The sequence below is a fragment of the Triticum aestivum genome, chromosome 5A, assembly GCF_018294505.1.
Source record: "Triticum aestivum cultivar Chinese Spring chromosome 5A, IWGSC CS RefSeq v2.1, whole genome shotgun sequence".
Taxonomy (NCBI): domain Eukaryota; kingdom Viridiplantae; phylum Streptophyta; class Magnoliopsida; order Poales; family Poaceae; genus Triticum; species Triticum aestivum.
In genome coordinates, this window is record NC_057806.1 from 526,605,721 (window position 1) to 526,620,647 (window position 14,927).

General features: G+C 43.8%; 1 non-coding gene and 1 pseudogene across 1 annotated transcript; both read left to right on the forward strand.

Annotated features, from left to right (window-relative positions):
- The window catches only part of LOC123101484 (protein CHROMATIN REMODELING 35-like), a 78,599-nt pseudogene extending 73,281 nt beyond the window's left edge, over positions 1-5,318 (forward strand).
- Positions 5,319-6,561: 1,243 nt separating this feature from the next.
- TRNAN-GUU (transfer RNA asparagine (anticodon GUU)) lies at positions 6,562-6,635 on the forward strand. The gene has a single exon. It is a non-coding gene; the product is annotated as a tRNA-Asn (tRNA).
- The last annotated feature ends 8,292 nt before the right edge of the window (positions 6,636-14,927 follow it).

Genomic DNA, 14,927 nt, shown 5'->3' on the forward strand with positions numbered 1-14,927 from the left:
TGTTCTTCTTCGTATCAGGTGATTGAAACATGACATGTAGCAACAAGATTCCAAAGGAAAGTTTGAAAAAAGTGAATGATCTGTACAATGATCAACTTGCTCGACCGGTGAAAGCGGTGGCCGCTCCTTCATTGGTTGCCACAACCGCCAAGAAGGCCAAAGGATTGGCGGGTCTAGACACCCGTCCGACAAAACGTGCGAAATAAGGTCGAGTACCACGCGGGGGAGGAGTAGAAGGCAGACGAGGTGGAGGCGGACGAGGAGGGGGAGTAGGTGAGGCAGGAGGAGGAGGCAGACAAGGAGGGGGAGTAGGTGAGGCAGGAGGAGGAGGCGGACGAGGAGGGGGAGTAGGTGAGGCAGGAGGAGGAGGCGGACGAGGAGGCGGATGGGGAGGGGGAGTAGGTGAGGCAGGAGGAGGAGGCGGATGAGAAGGCCGATGAGGAGGGGGAGTAGGTGAGGCAGGAGGACAAGGAGGGGGAGTGGGTGAGGCAGGAGGAGGAGGCAGATGAGGATGGGGAGTAGGTGAGGCAGGAGGAGGAGGCGGACGAGGAGGGGGACGAGGGGGAGTAGGAGGGGAAGTAGGGGGACGAGGAGGGGGAGTAGGTGAGGCAGGAGGAGGAGGCGGACGAGGAGTACGTAAAGCATCCCGGAGTAGAGCACCTCTTTCTTCTCCTTGCCCCTCTGATGCAGTGCTTCACCGTGCTCAGGAGGAGGAAACAGAGGATGGGGATTAGGCGTGGGAGGAGGAGGACGAGGAGGATTTTGTGGAGGAGGCGATGGAGGAGGAGGAGGAGGAGGTGCTGGAGGACGCCGCCGCCGAGAGGAGGCTGGTTGGTCGTCAGATTTCTGAGGGTGGGGATGGACCCTCACGGGTGACAGAGCACCACGAGGTGAGCGGTTCGCAACCGAGTGGTTCGACTATCAGCACTACTTCCAGATGGAAAGTGTGGCTATGTGGTCCTTCAAAGATTCCAAGATGTCCATATGTGCATAGAGACGTGTTGATTAAACCAATGGGAGAGAAGTAAGTGGTTATCTTGACTCATCCCATATAAATTGTACCTTTTGTCATTTCCTCACATATAATATGACTTCACTCTTTGTAATGCAGAAGCTTAGTAAAAGGTGGTGAGAGGCGTCTGCCACGGTCACCGAGTGGCATCATTGGGGGTCTTTGTAGGTTAAATTACCCTGGACTGCTCACTTTACCAAACGGTATCATTGAGCCAGCTTGGTCATGGGATCACTAAAAACTTGCACCGGATTTCCTGGATATGCGTCAGAGGGTTTATGATAACAGAGCCATGCGAGTGGTCAACGATTTCTGGGTAAGTCCTTTCAAATACCTACATGTCAATACCAAAAGGTTTAAATTTGCCATAGTCATGATTTAACCCTTCTCACATGTATGCATGTTTGTAGGATTTCTATACATGCATTGAGGGTCAGAAGGATCGTGCAAATGTGGTGGTTCATAATATTGCCAAGAAACTAGTCCATGACATGCACTATGAGGAGCGCGTCCGGTTAGTGGTCAAGTATCACGCGGACTATCTCAACCATAGGATTTCCAAACAGGAGGCTCGAGGGACGCATCTTTGACGGGACAATTACTTCAAGGCAATTGACGATGGATGCTTGCTATTCACTACATTACCGCAAAATTAGAATCCTTACTAAGATGTATTTGTTTAATTTACAGGTGATTCCTCGGTGGTGCGCTGACAAACGTCCGTGCTGGGAGAAGATCGTCGAACGGTGGACAGATCCAAGGTGGCAGGATGAGCACAAAGCAATATCTGAACGGCGTAATTTGATGAGGGGTCGAGGACACCGTAAAGGCAACCTCACCATCCCAGGTGTCATCTCAAAACATGTAGGCAACCACATCCTTTTCTTTTCATCATGTTCTCTTTAATTTGTGAGAATTCCCTTGATTGTTTGGATCGCTTTCTTTTGCAAAAAGAAGACACTGGCAAGGATATCACTTACTTCGAGGCATGGACCATCAAACGTACCAAAGATGACAAGGAGAAGGACCCTCTTCCACCCAGAGAGGGACTGGATCAGCTCTAAAGCCCGGTCAGATGGAGAGAACTACACCAAAAAATTGAAGGAGACGTACGGGCTTGATGCTGATCCTCACGTGCTACCGCTTGACCCTCTTGTGGCCATTGTCGTGGCAGGCGATAGACGGAATGGCCGGATGGCGGTTCACCTCAATTCTGTCATAACCTCCTCCCTTCCGAGAGTCAACACGCTCCGTGTTATGAGTACTGGCTCTACTCCTACCGTAGAGCATCACGTACCACATTCCATGAGCATTATTGAGGATATTCAGGTCAGTGATTCTTCATTGATCCTTCATGGTCCTGCATATTTGCATTTCAACATGAATGACATTTGCATTGCCATATTGTAGACTCGACTGATTGACACCAAGAAAGAACAAGATGAAAACCGGGCCAAGCTGAAGGCACAAGATGATCTAGTGAAGTCCTTACAACATATGGTGGCCAATCTTTATTCCATCCAAGGCCAACCAGTGCCAGAGATGCCACTGACGCCAGAGTGGAACATTGTGAGTTTCCTTAAAACTATTTCTATCACCATTTTCGGCATTACCATATGCATTCATCTCACTATTGGGTCAATCCATCATAGCTTAACCCATCACAAGGGTCGAACAATGTTCCGGTAGTTCCACCTCAAGTTGGTGGAGGGTAGCAAATGGAATGATGCCTTCTAATGTTGATGTTATCACTCCGATTGATGGAGTTGGGGCAGCAAACGGAATGATGCCTTCTAATGTTGATGTTATCACTCCGATCTCCAAAATCGCGTGAACTTCATGTTATGTTATATTTGAAACTTTTCCTTGTATGTTGAGAACTCTTGCATCTTGAGACTTGTAAACTTGTGGTAGTCGAGTGACTTCACTACTATTTCACCTTTTATGCACTATTGCTTTTATGTGGAATGTTTTTCAGAATCAATCATTGCTTCTTTTGTTCAATAATGCCTATATGTGACATGTTCTATGTGTGATGAACTATATGCTGCTGTTGTATATGTTTCGCTATAGGAAAGAAACAGAAACAGGAAAAAAGGCTCCTGGGCACACCATTACCGAGGGTGGCTCTCGGCAATGATTGTGAAACTGGACCAGAATGCACCCTTTACTGAGAGGCCTCTCGGTAAACGTGTACCAACCAGTAGAACCTGACACCTTTACCGAGAGGCCTCTCGGTAAACGATAATAACCTATGGTGCCCGTGAAAACTTTACTGAGAGGGGCGCTTGATAAAGGGAAAAGGATTGTCGAGGTTGGCTCTCGGCAAAGTTGGCCCTCGGCCTCCTAGTGGTTCTCTTTGCCGAGAGGGGCTCCTGGCAAAGTTGGCCCTCGGTCTGTTCTCGTGGTCCCACATGTCAGGAATTGACACGTGTCAGCCTCCTAGTGGTTCTCTTTGCCGAGAGGGGCTCTGGGCAAAGTTGGCCCTCGTCCTGTTCTCGTGGTCCCACATGTCAGGAGGTGACACAAGTCAGCCTCCTACTAGTACCCTTTGCCGAGAGGGCCTCTCGGCAAAGTTGGCCCTCGACCTGCTCTCGTGGTCCCACGTGTCAGGAGTGGACACGTGTCAGCCTCCTATTGGTTCTCTTTGCCGAGAGTGGCTCTCAGCAAAGTTGGCCCTTGGCCTGTTGTCGTGAAACCACATGCCACGAGGCTACACGTGTCAGCCTCCTACTGGTTTTCTTTGGCGAGAGTTGCTCTCGGCAAAGTTGTCCCTCGGCCTGTGGTCGTGGGGCCACATGTTAGGAGGCGACATGTGTCAGCCTCCTAATGGTTCCCTTTGCCGAGAGTGGCTCTCGGCAAAGTCGGGGCTCGGCCTGTTGTCGTGGACCCACATGTCAGGACACGACACGTGCCTAGTATTTCTTTTTGCCGAGAGTGGCTCTCGGCAAAGTTTACGTGGTCCCACATGTCTGGAGCTAACGGACTTATCCGTTAGCTGCTTTATTTTGCCGAGACGGGCTGTTTAGCTCTCGGCAAAGGCTTTGTCGAGTGCCCGTGTTATGGCTCTCGGCAAATTCCTGTTTGCCGAAGAGGTTTACACCGGGTGGCTTTTGCCGAAGGTGACACTCGGCAAAGGCATTGCCGGCGGTTTTTGGGCGTTTGCCGAGTGTCTGTGGCACTCGGCATATAGGGCGATTCCAGTAGTGACTGTTGATAGTCTGGTCCGGTCTATCAACGTGACCGATGGTGTGAAGGCCGGATTTTTCATCAATATCCTGGCACTTGTGGAATCTGCGGTAGAGAAGGTCATTGCATTTATTCAGTACATTACTTCCCATGAATTTTTTGGAAAGTCTGTTGGTTAAGACAAGTGGCTGGCAAGTATTAGAGTTCTTTGTGATCCGTGCTGATAATAAATCTACTTCAGAAGATAGAGAACTGACAATGGATCAGTTTAACAACTCTATTGATGCAAAAGTCTTGTTTGGCTCTACCAAGGCATGCCCGGAGGGCATCTCCCTGGTGGGTGCATCAAGAGTCGTCATTCTAGATGTTCACTTGAACCCCTCTGTTACATGTCAAGCAATCGGGTCGGCATACTGGCCTGGGCAACAAAAGAAAGTGTTGGCTCGTAGCAGCTGATTCTCTGGAGAACACCTATGAAACTGCATTCAAGAAGGTGATACCAAAGCTGTGGTTTGAATGGAGCGAGCAGTGCTGCACATTGAAGGACTTCCAGCTGAAGAAGTTGATATCCACAACAGTGGGGATGAGCTGCTGGACAACAGGACGATGTGCTAGGACATCAAGGCTTTTTGTATGCAAGGTGAAGGCAGGCAGGCTGTTGTACGTACACCATGTATATATAGCTTTTCGATCGTTCGAGATTGTCATTGTTGTCAAGTAAGGCTCCTCTAGAACCAAAAGTAAGAGGAAACCTACTTGACTTGGTACATCTTTACAGATACCTTATATTGGTTCTTATGGGCCTTCTCTTCCTTCACATGCATCAAACACTCTACATGTTGAAAGTCTCCCATCCAACTGTACTAGACAGGAGCTTGCACGTATCCCTTTATGTATATGATTCTCTTGCTATTTTTTTTGTCATTTTGTAGATAACTAAACAATATTTTATGTTTATGTCCTTACCAATCTATGTCTCAATCTTTAACTTTCTGTTTTTGTTTTCACCATTTAGTGCTTCAGCTCCTTGATTCTTGCTTCTCTACATATATTTTGCCCTTTTACCGGGTTCTGTGAAGTAAGGCTGATCAAAGAGGATATAATAGTAGACACCTAATAGCTTATGTTGCTTAGAAACTCTTGCCCCAGCGTTTTCTGCCATGAAGTCTCTGCTAGGTGACTATAACATTTTTGTCATCCTAAGGTGTGTCTCCTACATTCTAGTATCCTACTTAATACTAATGTCACTCAATCTTTTGAAGTGTTGTTTGTACATCCTTTGCATCGATATCATTGTGTGCCTAAATTGTGACTCTTATGTAAGTACTTATGGTAGTTGTCAATCCTTGTTGGTTGTTTCAATATTTGGTTGCACAACTTTCATGTTGTTACTGAGCTAGAGTTAACATTCTAGAATCTGCATGCATGATACATCCAATTGCCATGTTCTTTTCTTCTATGTTTCACTTCCAATAAGTTATGTGTCTACTATTTTTTATGTATCATACATCTTTCCTTATATGAATTTATTCATGTGATACCCAACATCTGGCAGATAACTTTAACCTAAATGTTGTGACAAGTGCCTCGTATTGCTACCACTATTTTTCGTTTCTTTAGTATTTTAGCACATCAAACTTTGTTCCCTAGATGATCAATTTCAGGCTTTCTACTGTTAGCGTAATACTTTATATGTGACTCACTATCGTACTATAGTACATATTTTCAAATATGAGCGTATAGCATGAAGTTGATACTTGTTGAGTTGTGGGCTTCAAAAAAAATGTGATGCTTCCTTTTGCATGTTATTTGTTTGACATACATTACAAGTACTCGCTCAAATTGGACCTTCAATTTTTTGCTGGTCTGAGGTAAACTGAAGCATCTTTGTGGGTTTCGGTTTCTTTAATATCAATCTAAAACCTTCAATTTGCAACTGCTTCCTTTGCTTTTGTTTCCTCATGAACGAGAATGGACAACTTGATTGTTTCTTCGGCCTTACCTGATATGCTATGATGAGCCTATATTTGAAATGGAATTGGTATTATAAGTTGCATGTTGTATGAGATGCTCTAGTTTGTTATTTCGTATTGTAACTTATCATGTATCTGCGTGACCCATACAAAATAGTATGCGACAGTGGACCAAACATTCAAACTTTTGCGAGCATCGAAAGGTTTTTTTATTACCAAAAGTAAAGGTTTATGTCTGGTGAGCGTATTATGCCTGTCTCCAGTCTCATGGATTGACATCAATATTTGGAAAATTGATGCCTTTTGCAATCACTTGAGATGGAATTTGCCATGAAAGAGATCATGTAGCTTTTATATGTATGGTTAAATACTTTTTGTATCAAAATAGCTGGAATAGCTCAGTTGGCCAGAGCGTGTGGCTGTTAACCACAAGGTCGGAGGTTCAAGCCCTCCTTCTAGCGAGTTTTTTTCTACTTTTCGTGCATGTCCGATACAAAAAGAAAACTAAATGTATTCTTTTAGTATCATGTATTTGTACTATACACTCTAATTATAGTTGTTGGATTCTTCCTACACATAGCTATTTATCCCATCATTCCTTGTATGGACCCCCTAACATATTCTTTGCGTCGGTCATGTCATGTGCTTATTTAAATATGAACTCAATAATGTTCGGTAATTTTTTTAGTTTCTATGAACAAAACAGCGTGAAGGACTGCCTGTATAATGATCAATGGCCATAATTAAGCATGTAGCTTTGAAGACCTGGAGATTTTAGTACATATTGAACATTTCAACTGCTTCTTTTAATTTGCGATGGTAAATAATAGGGTATTAGTATGCCATCTTGACAGTTGGTACAACCACTCAAGTGTTCTTGCTTTTGCCATTCAAATATGACTACATAGAACTAGGACCCTTCTGTCCGGAATTTCTGGATCTAATTAAAATAAACTTTTCTACATCTAAGGACTGTACTACAGTTTAATTAGTCCAGTGCTTACCATGTTTTGCCTGTGTATATGCAAAATACATTTAGTTATATTTCTGGTTGAAGAGAAGGGTTGGGCGACACTAACTACAGTGTCAAGATGCTTGCATTGTCTTTAACTTACTTTACATGTTAGTACAATACTAGTTACCGGATTCCATCACTCATGTTTTTAGATATTATGGAATGATGGCTATATCAGATCGTGATCCCTTTACAGTCGTATTTGTCCAAAAGAATTCTTTATTTGGCTCCTACGTTCCTCGTGAGCTAGAGTTGTTGAAGAAATCGTCAAGAATATATGATTTAGTGTATGTTTCTTCTCCCAAAAGTGGAAGCACTACTCTTTTAAGGTGCGTTGTTGCCGTGCATTTTACAAATGACAGGTATGTGAGGATAAACAATGGTAGGATGTGGAACATGCAATTTGCGCTCAAATTTTTACTTTCCTTTTTGAGACGGAAAAGTTTGTGCCAAAATTTGATCAATAAGCTGTTCTATTCAATGAACGGTGGGATGTTTTGCAGTTTTTCAAGTCTACCTTTCTATTTTTACCGTGTCTTGCTTTTAGTACAAATAATAGATAGATAGATGACGTGGCTTGGCTACATTGTGCAAGACATGGGTTTAGTAACAAATATGGAACTTTGGATTATCATTATTTCATTTTTTTACATGGTATTCATGAAATTTAAATGTATCATTGGAACAATCAATTAACATTGTGTTTACCTCATGTCAGGCATCAAGGTCAAGATCATATTTTTGTGAAATGCATTCAAAGGATTCTGATGATATTGTCATTAGTGATGTTAGAGTCGCTGAAGAACTCATTGCGTTAGACATTTCTATTCATCCAAGACATGAAAAGCAGATGAGAGCACATCAGTTGGCAGGTTTCCACTTTCTGTTTAAAAATTTAGTCTCTGACAAATCAGGAGGTACCATTCTAGCTCATGCCCCTGGTTCGGGGAAAACATTTATGCTGATTAGTTTCATTCCGAGCTTCCTGGCAAAGTATCCCTCTGGAAGGCCTCCTGTTGTACTTCCTAAAGGCATATTAGGTACATGGAAAAGGGAATTTCAACGGTGGCAAGTGGAGGACATACTACTATATGATTTGTATTTGTCAAGGGTGACAAAGCAGATCAGTTGGAAATCCTTAACTCTTGGCAAGCCAATAGGAGTATCCTCATGGTTGGATCCACTCGGTTCTCTTGGATCATTGACAGTGATGGGGGTGGCACCGTTGCAGCTTCTGGAACATGTTGCTTATGTTCCCTAACCTACTTATAATGGATGAGGGCCATACAGCTTGGAATGAGTCGACTAATGTGCTAGAATCACTACGCAGAGTACATACTCCATGTTAGTCCTATCTGATACACTTTCTCAGAATCACGTCGCAGAAGTGTTCAACATCTTGAACCTTGTATGCCCAAAGTTTTTTAAGATAGTATCAGCTTGACTGTATAATGAGTCAAGTATCAATATCAGCTCGCAGGATTTCAAAAGGAGTCACTGATAAATTCACCAAGTTAGTCAAAGAGACCCTGCTGCAATGACGATAACTTCACAAGGAAAGCACATGTTATTAGAAGTCTCGGAGAACTAACAAAATACGTGCTTCACTACTACAAGGGTGATATCTTGGATAAACTACCTGGCCTAGTAGACTTCAGTGTCTTCTTGAAACTCAGTCCCAAGCAAAAAGAAATCGTTCATAAGTTGAAAGCCTTTGAGAAGTTCAAAAAACCCGCAGTAGGAACTGCCATGTACTTCCCCCGTCCCATAATGTTCTGGAACCTCGACTAGTGGGATAGCGCAAGCACCATGGCCGGCAAGGTGGAGCGGCCGGAGCGGACGCTCACCCGGGCGCTGGCAGTAGCGGTTGTTCTGATCGCTATCAGTTACCTGCTGCCGGACGCACCGCCGGATACCTGGGTCAATGGCTACTTGGCCGACGCCGCAGGCACGTACAAATGCCGCTTAGTATCAGAATTATTACAGGTTGTTCTTATCGTTGTGGGGCAAAAGTTTTTCATCATTTTGTTTGTTCTCATTCTCCTTTGCTTCCTTTGTTTTTTATCATGTGCCGACACAAACGTCTTATATCTTGAGACGAAGGTAATAGCAATCATCTATCTTATACATTAGAGACAAAAACATAGGATATCTATGTATCAATATACGTACTTCCGCCTCCTTGCAAATAAATATATATACTTGCTGCCGCCGCTCATATTCCTTTGTATCTGTGCCTAGTTTTTTTCTTGGTCGATATTGTTGGGCTTATACAACGGTCTCCTTACATTAGGGTATACGTCACATTTCTGAAACATGTTTTTCTTCTGTGAAATTGCTAATCAGGGAAATTCTACTTTTATGATGTGCATCTAGCTTAACTTTAGTGATTATACTATTTTATATTAATGGGTTTATGCAAAAAATGTATAAAATATATGCTCTCGGAGTTTGCAGAGGGTTTTACACAAAATCCATAGTTTCTTCTCTTTGCTTACTCCGAAAAGATGTTAATTTGCAAAGTTTCATCGATGTTCCCATGATATAAAATGTACACTTGCATAGTAAAAAACACTTATTTTGCGTGCCTGAATAACTTATATATATTGACTACTCAAATTCTAGGTTTATTGTTTTTCCATCTGAGACACGTAGTATGTTGTTCCACCAAATGTTGCAAGTGTACATGTTAAATCACGACGAACACTATTTAATATGTTTTAAAAATATCATGACTTTGAAGAGTGAGCGCAAAGAGGGCGATATATGGATTTTGCATGTAAGTCCACTTTGGAGTATTGGATTCTATATCAAAGTTGACTAGGTTTTTCTATGCCTGCAATTCTAAAATGTGATACTCCCTTCGATCAATATTAATTGATACTGCTTTAGTACAACTTTGTACTATTTGAGTTTAGTTTAGTGAAAAGAGCACCACATACATTTCCACCTAGTTGCCCTTTTTTTGGAGACATAAGAAAAACTTCGGCAACTTAGTATTAGAAAACCAATATTTTAATGCCTTCTTGAGACATAAAACCGTCGATATGTTATTTTAGGGGACATAATAAAACTGTAGAGATGCTTGTTCTAGAATCAAGCCGTGCTGAATACAACCAAGGCAGTTTATGATCTGACTATCTTTTTTTTGCTCCTTCAAAGGAAATATAATTTTGTCTATTCTGGCAAGCATCATAGGGGGCCCATGGCTCAAGTATTGGAAGGTGGCAATCTCCTCCATCGGCATGTTTAAAGCCCAGATGAGCAGTGGCTCATTCTAGCTCCTCGGGATGGCGGAACTCAGCCTCCTCCCGGCTGTTTTTGCTCGCCGCACCTCCTACACCGGGATCCCGTGGGTCGCCATCGCCGCATCGACCGTTGTCATGATCACCGTCTCCTTCCTTGGCTTCGATTATGTCGCCAACTTCCTATATAGCTTGGGCACGTTGCTCGACTTCACCTCCTTCTGGCTCCGTGCCAAGCACCTGATGCTGAAGCGCCCCTACCATGTGCCACTATTGCTGTGTGTGCTTGTGGCCATGTGTGCCGTGCCGTCGGCTTTCCTGGCCTATGTCTGTGTGGTGGCCGGGTGGAGGGCGTTCGGCGTTGCTGCTGGGCTGTCAGCGCTCGGTGTCGGTTGGAATGGCGTCATGAGGTTGTGCAGGGCCAAAAAGTTGCTCAAGTTCAACAACGCGGTTGTTGCTGTCCATCGAGAGGGTGTTGAAGAGAATGTTTGGACACTAGAGTTCTTTAGCTGAACTGTAAAGGTTCAGAAGTGGCATGTCTCTCTCATGTAATTGGGTGAGCTAGATTTGGTGCTAAAAAAACAATCCCTAGTCTTGAAGAACATAAACAATGATCCATGGTGGTACAAAATGAGGAGGGAACCACAAGGGGGTTGCTTTTGTCTATCTATTGTCCTCTTATCATTTTGTCCATGTAACACGCACTAATTTATGCCCTCCCCCACCCGTGTCTCTCTCCCTACCGACTCAGGGGCGAAAACCCTATTCGTTGCCACACCTTTCCACCCAAGCCTCCATCGTCTCGCCATCGCATGCTCTGAGGCGTGAGGTGGCCAGATGTGGTGCCTCATTCGTGCGTATGGCAGTGTTGAGGTGGTGCACGGCAGCGCGGGTCGCAAGTGAAAGTGCAACTAATCCCCGGATGATTTTGGTAATTCATAACAACATCACTGAACTAATGCCTACTCAAAGAATATTTCAGGAAAGTTCAATTTAGGTATGTCAATGTGATGTGAATGTGGACCAACAAAATGCTAAGGAATGATATTGACAAAACTTCAAGACTCTAAATTTATGGTTTAGTGATCTAAGATCACATTGAGCCCATAGGAAAGCCAATATTATTAAAAGAGGATGAGGTTTTGATCATGGTGTAATGGGTAATGCTACACTTAAGTAAAAAATGTTACATGTTTTATGTTAAGTGCAACGTGGGTAACTAGTGTTGGAGAAAGGGGAGGAAGGGGCCCCACCCACCCGAAAATCAGGGGGCAAAGTTAATTAGTTAGGAAGGTTACGTTAGTCTTTGTAAGCCTTACGTAGATGTAGGATTATTATGGTGTAACTGCTTAAGTGCTTAGAGATATTACTCCAAAATTCTCAATCACACCCTCACATTCATCTATCTCCTAAATCTAAAGTCATTCTCGGTCCCACTGAAGCACATGTAGCCGGACCCATCGAGATACAATTTTTAAACCATAGCGCCTCGGTCTCACCGAGATGGCCCTTCGGTCCCACCGAAGAGCACCTGCCAACCTTCTATTGCCAATTGAAATTCAATCAAAATTTTCAAGTGGTTTCAATTGGTGACACCGAAGTGTGAAAGTGCTTAGGTCATCATCGTTCAGTCCCATCGAGAGGTTTCATCCTGTCTCACGAAAAGCCAAAAGTTCACAAATCTCTATTGGTGCACGTATTCAACACACAAGCTAATGCTTGCATCAATGCAAAAAACAAACTGCAACATGAATGCAACATTTGAAGCTGACACCTAGAGCAGCAGATCATTGTATGCTTGGAGCAAACAAATATGAGATTGTAACGTGTTGGACGAATGCATGCAACATCAGAAAAAACCACCAGGTCACGACCGACGTTCAATCGACTGCGGGGTACCATGTTCCCATTTTTAAGAACATTTTCTATTTTTGAGGCAATTTTACTTTTTTTAGCCAAATCTACTTTTTTTACACAAGTTAATTTTTTTGAGAAAATCTCGCGAAGCTTTATTAATTCATCACAACGTTTACAAGGATGAAAGGAAATTTACTGGGCTAACCTAACCAAACATGGTGGCCAACCCCTAAAGTTAATGCATGCTTGATGCTTCGCTAGACTGTGAGTTTCATAGTTTGAACTCCTATATTCATGGACCATATTACATGAAATAACATCACTAGCACGTTATTTGATTTCCCGAATGATTGCACCATATTATGCGCAACTTCCACTCCTGACTTCATCCACCACAATCTTGCAATAGGAGGCCACATGTATGCGTTGATTGTAAAGATCTTCTGAAAGAGCCAATGCCTCTCTCACCGCCATAGTTTCAAGTGTAGTTGGGTCTGAAATAGTAGGGAAGACAATTGTCGAGGCTCCTTTGAACACCCCATTTTAATCTTTGCTCATTGTCGTCACTGCCATATGAGTTCCACTCTGTCCCACTGTGGCATCAACGTTCACTTTCAAAAAGCTTACTAGAGAGGATAACCACTTGTTATTAGTTGGTGCAACCCAAGTAGAGGCAGTTCGCGTAGGTTTTGCCAACCTTTGAATTTCCTCCAGGTAAAATGTGATGAAACCATTGATAGCACGGGGGCTTTGAAATATACCTTTCTGTCGAGCTTACCTTCGAGCCCCCCCAATCACCCATAATGTGACCATAAGCCGAACAAAATCGTTAGTCTGAAGAGTGGCATGCATGGTGAATCTACAATGCCTTGCATTCTCCTTCTGGTTCATACTCAACTGTTCGACCACGGGATCCAAAGATAGGGCCTAGGTACAATGGGACATGGGACAACTTAAAACAGCATGCCGCCAAGTATCATGCGCCCCACACAGAGCTCATGCTCCCGCGGTAGCCATGTTCCTGCGATGAAGCACTTCGCCAGATGAAATTGAGTGTTGCGCTAGTCACCAAATGAACACTTGAAGTTTTGATGAAACCTAAACATTCCATATCGAATTCCACTCACTGTTTTCTGAAGTAGTGTGAGATGAGCCTACCCTTTCTTCAAGCCATTCTTCTATGTTAAGAATTGTTCTCACAATCATGCGGTAGGCCGAGCAGACTGTAAATATGCCTCGATGTTTTTTGTTCCGCGCCCAAAAGTCTGAGATTCTACTAGTGCATAGTGGAATTCTGAGTAGATGTTCTGCGTCAAAAGGGGTGAAAAATCGAGCGAACAAGTTCCTCCCTCCATGACGCCGTAGCACTCTCGATGAGCTCCCTTGGTATACACGAGTGGGCGGGGTTTGGACAGTGGATACAATTGGTCGTTTTAGCTGTCCCTCGGTATTCAATTTTTTTGGTAAGTGTTTGGGGATGGTGCACCGGCCGAAGCGCTCGGCCGATCGCTTCCTTTTTTTCACGCGCGGGACACGCTGGCACACGCGCGCTTAGTTGACCCAAACGTTTTTTACTTTTTTTTCTTTTTATTTGCTTCTTCTTCCTTCTGCCTCCGTTTGATCTTATCTCGCCTCCTTCATTGTAGCGCGTAGAGCATCTCGCCGTTGGCCATGGATATAGAGGTTGCAGCCCCGCTCGCATTCCCACCTCTTTTTTCTTCCTTCTCCCTCTCTTCCCTTTTCCTCCTCCTCTCTTCCCCTTTTGTTGCAACCGGCGTCAGGCAAAACGTCGGGAGGTCCGAGATGCCCATGCTACAACCATGGCCATAGGGAGGAGCTACAACCGTGGTAATGGGAGAGTTGCAAACGGCGTTTTCCCGTGCTACAACCATGGACACAAAAAGCTACATCCAGTAGATAAAAAAGCTTCAACCAGACAACAAAATACAGGAAAAGTTACAACCGTTTGACAAAAAGCTTCAACCCGCAGATGAAAAAGCTTCAACCAGAGATTGACAAATCTTCCTCGACGATGGCCATGGCGTCTCTCTGTGATTTTGCTGCAACGGAATGATAGAGGAAGATTTCACCCAAACGCTGCTCAAAACGAAAAAAGTTTCAATTGTTTACAGAAAAGCTTCCACCATAGAGGGGAAAGCTTCAACCATTGAGAGAAAAGCTACAATCATGTCAATTTTTTGCTACTACCATCTGTGTGTTTTGCTACATCCATTCACGTGGTCATGACGCTTTTTTACAACAGAGGTGTCACCGGCGACGACGAGGACGACATTTTTGTTGCAACAGCCTCGTTTTTTGCTACAACAGATGCGGTGACAGATGCTACAACAAGCGGTGACATGCATCGGAGCTGCATCTCGCGGGCTTTTTTGCTACAACGACATCTGTTTTTTGCTGGACCAACAGATTTCACTACATCCGGTATTGTTTTTTGCTACAGCCGACATCGATTTTTGCTGGAACTAGTCAAGTGTCTAGCTTCCACCAAGGAATAAAATACTTAAACCTTTTGTGGAAAAGCTTCATCCAGCTAGAGGAAAAGTTTCAAGAGTGGCATGAGAAAAAATCAACCACCGCGGGAAAAAGCTTCAATGGTGGAAAAAGCTTCAAACGGC